Raw genomic sequence first — 5,041 nt, 5'->3', positions numbered from 1 at the left:
TTTTGCAATCAGGTTCATAGACTTGCACACGGTGACACATAACACATCCTACATAGAGCTTTTCCTCCATCGTTTAAGTTTTCTTGTTTGTATCGCATGTTCTAACAATAAAAAAAAATTTAATTATTTATAAAGTGCATGATTGTAAATGGTATGAATCTTATCTTTGAAAATATGACTATATAGCAAGAATCAAATTAATGGTACAAACATGTATTGTTTTTTCCTTGCATTTTATTTTTTGCTTCTCTTCAATTTCATGCTTAATTATTTTTGGAACTCTTTTGTCTTTGACACTTGGGGATCAGGTATCAACGTCCCAAGCAATATGTTATTATCAATAATTTCTTTATGAATATCATATCCATTAGCTCAGCATGCAACTTTAGTACTCATTTTAATGGAATGATTAATCATTACAACAAATTTGGTCATTAGTGGTGCATAGAATAATATTACTAAATATTTGTTTTTCATCACCTTGTGTATTCCGTGACAAAAAATTAAACGTCACAAGGTTTGTCACGTTTGTATTGTTGCTAAAGGTCTAATATGAAGATAGCAAAATGTCATCACTTATTGTGAATCTACAGTGACAATATAATAAAACATCACTTTTTTTTTCTTGTGATGTTAGTTTTCGTTAGCTATTTATTAAAAAAAAGTCATTGAAGGCTATATTCATCACAAAAAAAAAATGAGAAAATCTAATATATTAGTGATGAAAGGTAAATTATCACAGTATTTGTGACAAAATTATTGTCAACAATGATTGTAAGATAACGTCTACTTTAACAATAAAATCAAGCATCACCTTATGCATTAATTTTTATGACGTTAGTTTTCATCAGCTATTTATAAACAAAAATGTCATTAAAGATTATAATTGCCACAAAATAAATGATAAAATCTTATATATTATTGACAATAGGTAAATCGTCACAATATTGGTGATACAATTATCATCACGAATGCTTATAAGATAATGTCAAACGTGACAATAAAAAAAAACGTCACCTTATGTTTTTTTATATGACGTTAATTTTCGTCAGCTATTTATAAAGAAGAATGTCATTGAAGGTTATAATCATCACAAAATAAATGATAAATTTTAATAAATTAATGACGAAAGGTAAATCATCATAGTATTGATAACATAATTATCGTAAAAAATGCTTGTGAAATAACGTCAAACATGACAATAAAATCAAACATCACATTATACTTTTTTTTATGACGTTAGTTTTCGTTAGTTATTTATGAAAAAATATCATTAAAGGCTAAAATCATCACAAAATAAAATGATTAAATCTAATATATTAGTGACGAAAGATAAATCATCACAGTATTGATGACATAATTAATGTTATTAAATCCTATATATAAAAACATTTTTTATGGAATAATCTAATGTAGTGTTCTTGCACATCCACCAAATATTTAAATTGGTTTTTAAATGTATTATATTCTTTAAAGTCAATCCTAAAATCATATAAAAATAATATTGTTTAAAAAATAAAAAGCAATAACTATAAAATAGGTGGTCATCGAAATCTTGTCTTCAAGCTCTCAATCCAAATCTGTCAAAGGTGATTATGTTGATGGTGAGTTTGTATTACTTGAAGCTGCAATAAATAAATAAATAAATAACAAATATCAAAACAAACCACAATACACACAATAAGATCAAAACTAATATAAAACACAAACTAATCCAGTTTATGCATATGAAATTTTTAAATAAGGCCTACCTTATATTAAAGAATAGGTCTTGTCAAGAAATTAACAAGTAAACTTGTCAATCTGCAATATTGATACTAATAATAAGAAATAGACAAAAGATGGGTGGTTTATGTTTAAACAAGTAATCACCATTACCTTAAGCCTATTTTTAAATCAATTCGGATAAATCATGAGAAAATTACAATTGTACCTGCTTTCAAGGAACCTATGTCATTATCATGCTTTGATATATGTTACATTATAGGAATGACATTTTATCATCCAAATCAAGACAGGAAGGCAAAAGTTATAATAGTAACTTAAACTAAGATATAAACATGCAAATAAATAAAGTAGAAACACACAAACACAGCACAGGCAACCATATCAAATCAAGAATCACAAAAATCAGGCAAAGGCTCTTTATAGAGAAAAGCATAGTTTTCATCGAAAAATTTTCTTACGTCTTCATGAATGGTTGCCATGGGAGACCTGTCCCTTCCATTTACATGTCCTATGAGTAGAAGCAAGAACTCTCCGCATTTCAACTTGATCAGCAAAAAGGTCTCTCTTTTTCAGTAAAACTGAATTAGTGAGACATAGCATAGCATTAAAAAGACATAGTATTTGGATATCAGTTTCATATCAATTTCTTTTACACATATCAACAGGCAAACTTCGTTGAGAAAATAATACATTTTCTAATTTATTTTTAGTAGGTTTAAGACGTGGGATATAGACATAGTAGGAAATAAACAGGAGCATTAGAAAATAAGAACAAGGCTTTAAAATAACTATCCCACCTACTATTTTCAAGTACCTGAGATTTTCATCCACTTGGTTGTCTCATACCAGCTCTGCAACTTCATCAATGGCATTACATGCTTCAAAATCCTATGGAATAATAGCAAAAACATTATGCATATATACATCAGATGGAATGGACATATGAAAGATATCATTACCAGAAATCACGCGAAAAAGTCATGGCGAGCTTTTCTTTGGCTACATAGTTTAGTATAAAACCTCTGCTCAACTGCAGGGATTATTTAAAGATGTTGTTCTCACGTACAGTTAACTTGAGTGTTTCCAGTCCTCATGAAACCTTTTCTATTTTAGTGCCAAAACTAGGTTTCCATGACCTATAGTTTCTAGGAAAACCTATGAGATGGAAATTGTGGAAGGACTTTTGCAAATCTAAACATCTAATTACAATGGCTATTACAAATTATTCTTTCTTTAAGTAACATCCTTTCAAGAGCGTTTTGACCGGCAGATCAAAGAAGATTTTGGTGGAATATTAAGTTAGTATTTGAGAAAACCATTAACTTCCTAGATGCCCAAAATGTTAATCTTGTGAAACGATAGGAAGTCACCAATCCCTATTGCTTGTATGAAAGCAGAAAAAGCACAGGAGAGAACTGGTAACCTATATCTTCATCATTAAAAGAACCATAATTGAGGAGGAAAGAAGTAAAGTTGGGTGTTTTTTCTTCTATTCCTCTAAAACCCAAAAGGCTATAAAATAACATTTTTGTTGCCATTCAAATATACTATTGATGGAGTTAAACACCATCTTTGACAACTAAACTTCTTTAAGGACTAAGATGGAAATGCTTTAAGAATGGCATGATGAATTTACAAACTACACAAGCTAAAACAGATTTCAAGGTTATGCAACAATGATGATGCAGTAAAACAGGTCAATAGCATTAGCATCACTATAGAGAGTTGTTAATAAAGATTGGCAGAAAAAAAATTGAAATGAAACTAAATAGACTACAAATTTATACTAAAATATTAGTGAATTTTGCTAAGTAATATATTGGCACAACCAAATAAGGGAAAAAAATACCATTTGATTGGCTAAGGAATCCAACATTATAGAGATTAAAGCATTCAGGCAAGCACCACCTTGTTCAAGAACTACTTAAGTTGATAACACATTCATCAAAACCTGTATCACATCAAGTACTCAAAGATTACATTCAATATTGATACTTATATTCCTCAAAATATTTGATTAAATGCAAGCAAATTGCAGCTATGAAATAGCACCCTAATTGTTTTGTTTTGACACAATGTGGCATGCTTTATGCTATATTCCACAACGACATCCAATGTCACTTTTCAATCCCTTTTCCCATTTTCCATCAACGAGAACTGTCACTTATTAATTCAAGTCATATTTCTATAGAAGCACAAATCTAAATACACTTTCTTAGAAGTATATATAGAATCATCGGGATGGCTTTGTGTTGATGGGCCAAACGAGTGCTTTCCAGGTTAAGTAGATAGCAACCTTCCAAGACTCTAAGCGCTAGAGCAACTTTCGCATCCGTGGAAGAACTGTTAATCTTCATTGGCTCCAAACTGAACATGTGATCTAAGCTTCCCGCTATGTCGTCCTCATTGTCCATCAATGAATGCTCAAATGACATTGGAACCACTACACCTAAAAGACCCAAATTTCACACACAAATTAAAAAAAAAAAAAAAAAAAGCCTAGAGATTTTTTTTAAATGGTATTTACAAATTATCAACCTTGGAGGTTGAGGATGGATTGGGTGTGGGAAAAGATAAGATAGAGGACCTAGATTGGGCTATGGATCGAAGGGATTTAAGGAGGAAATGAAGGCTACAGACACGAAGGAAAGAGAACTCTACGCAGGCATCACAGAAATCGGTGCAGAGAATGAGTGTGACTTTTCTGAAGATTCATTGCTTGTTGAAAGAGTTAACTAGGTCTCCAACTGCACTCGTTGCAGCAGCCGATGCTGTTTCTAATTTTGGGTTCCTCAGCGATGATGATGATGGAGACAGAGATTCATCGGAATCTGTTTGCTTGCTCCATATTGCTCCTAAAACAAAATATTAACTAAATTTTGCTTCACTCAATGTGTAAAAAAGATGAAGACAAAATTGGGTACCCTTCTAGCCGATCAACGACGGCTAAATTTGCTACCGGTCAACAATGGCTTGAAGAAAGCAGAGGAGAGTGGCCTGTCAATGACAAAGAGAGCAAAAGAGAGTTTGAATGAGGGACGTGTTTGGCAAAAAGACAGTCCATGAGATTGTTAGCATGATTTTGGAGGGAGTGAAAAAACTAATAAAAAATCTAAAATGGTGTAGTTTAGATGTATAGAGGAATCTTGAATTAAAATTAATTTTTATATAAAAGTTATAATTTTTATATTAATTTTTATATAATATAAAATTATGAACTTATTTATTGATAAAATTTAATCTCAATAGCATTAATGTTTAAGTAGAGATATTATTGAATAAGATATGGATGAGTAGAGTATTATCCATTCTT

At 30.7% G+C, this 5,041-nt stretch overlaps 1 long non-coding RNA gene across 2 annotated transcripts; it reads right to left on the bottom strand.

Moving 5' to 3' along the window:
• Positions 1–1,514: 1,514 nt before the first annotated feature.
• Positions 1,515–4,773, bottom strand: LOC111290117 (uncharacterized). 2 transcript variants are annotated; one of them, XR_016346678.1, is made up of 5 exons: positions 4,653–4,773; positions 3,578–3,679; positions 2,543–2,616; positions 2,187–2,306; positions 1,515–1,625 (listed from the first exon to the last, which is right to left on the bottom strand). It is a non-coding gene; the product is annotated as an uncharacterized LOC111290117 (long non-coding RNA). The 2 variants fall into 2 exon arrangements; XR_016346677.1 differs by lacking the exon at positions 1,515–1,625 and having other exon boundaries at positions 1,887–2,306.
• Between the last annotated feature and the right edge of the window lie 268 nt (positions 4,774–5,041).

This window comes from Durio zibethinus, chromosome 11 (genome assembly GCF_047325235.1).
Source record: "Durio zibethinus cultivar Kanyao isolate XHJ-2024 chromosome 11, ASM4732523v1, whole genome shotgun sequence".
Taxonomy (NCBI): domain Eukaryota; kingdom Viridiplantae; phylum Streptophyta; class Magnoliopsida; order Malvales; family Malvaceae; genus Durio; species Durio zibethinus.
The sequence above is the reverse complement of the archived record's forward strand: the minus strand, read 5'-3'. Positions and strand labels throughout refer to the sequence as shown.